This window comes from Lupinus angustifolius, chromosome LG11 (genome assembly GCF_001865875.1).
Source record: "Lupinus angustifolius cultivar Tanjil chromosome LG11, LupAngTanjil_v1.0, whole genome shotgun sequence".
Lineage (NCBI taxonomy): Eukaryota > Viridiplantae > Streptophyta > Magnoliopsida > Fabales > Fabaceae > Lupinus > Lupinus angustifolius.
The window spans coordinates 20,525,150-20,526,316 of NC_032019.1; the positions used below are offsets into that span (position 1 = coordinate 20,525,150).

The following is a 1,167-nucleotide window of genomic DNA, read 5'->3' on the forward strand; positions in this document are numbered from 1 at the left end:
ACCTAAAAGTCAAAGAAAAACATGCATCAACAAAAGCTACAACCTACAATAGTCTCCCCCCCCCCACTTAAACTACACATTGTCCCAATGTAGCACAATTAGAAAATCCAGACATATATATCAATCCATGGAATTGGACAAGTGCAATAAAAAGTAGAGAAGAGAAAGAAAAACTCCCTGATTCATAGAGGGAGGGAAGTGGGTTCAACCAATGAGTCCTCCTCCACAAGTTCATCCACTAAGGAAGGATTTGTGAGGAAAGGCTTGAGGCGATGCCCATTAACCTTGAAGCTCTTATCTGTGGATTCACTTTTGATTTCTACAGCACCATAAGAAAACACATTAGTAACAACAAAAGGACCAATCCACCTAGAACGAAGCTTACCACTCATGAGTCCAAGCCTAGAGTTGTACAACAACACTTTTTGACCAACTAAAAATTCCTTTGATCTAGAGTTCTCATAGGCTTGGACTCATGGAATCTTTTGGTCTTCTCTTTATAGAACTTAGAGTTCTCATAGGTTTCTAAGCGAATCTTATCGAGTTCATTCAAAATTGGAGCTTTCTTTCTTCACCAGCTTGATCAAGAGCCAAGTTACAAGTTTTCACAGCCCAGTATGCACGATGTTCCATCTCTACAGGAAGATGACATGCTTTACCAAAAACAACTCGATAAGGGGACATCCCTATGGGTGCCTTGTAAGCAGTGCTATGTCCCCAAAGAGCATCCTCAAGTTTGTTGCTCCAATCCTTTCTATTAGGTCGCACCATCTTCTCTAAAATCCTCTTTATCTCTCTGTTTGAAATCTCAGCTTTCCCATTACATTAGGGATGATAAGGTGTGGAAACTCTATGAACAACCCCATATTTCTTGAGCATAGCTTGCATGGATCTATTGCAAAAGTGGGTGCCTTGGTCACTAACAATGGCTCTAGGTATGCCAAACCTGCAAAAAAATATGAGACCTAACAAAATCCATAACAACCCGAGCATCATTAGTCCTGGTGGCCTTAGCTTCTACCCATTTAGAAACATAATCAACAGAAAGTAGAATATAGTAAAAGCCAAAAGAAACAGGTAAGGGACCCATGAAATCAATACCCCAGACATCAAACACATCGCAAAACAACATAGGTTGTTGAGGCATCTCTTGTCTCTAAGAAAGGG

The 1,167-nt window shown here is 40.4% G+C and overlaps 1 protein-coding gene across 1 annotated transcript in view; it reads right to left on the bottom strand.

Moving 5' to 3' along the window:
- Window positions 1-1,167, bottom strand: part of LOC109359237 (succinate--CoA ligase [ADP-forming] subunit beta, mitochondrial-like) — a 23,963-nt gene that overhangs the window by 3,085 nt on the left and 19,711 nt on the right. The window lies entirely within an intron of this gene.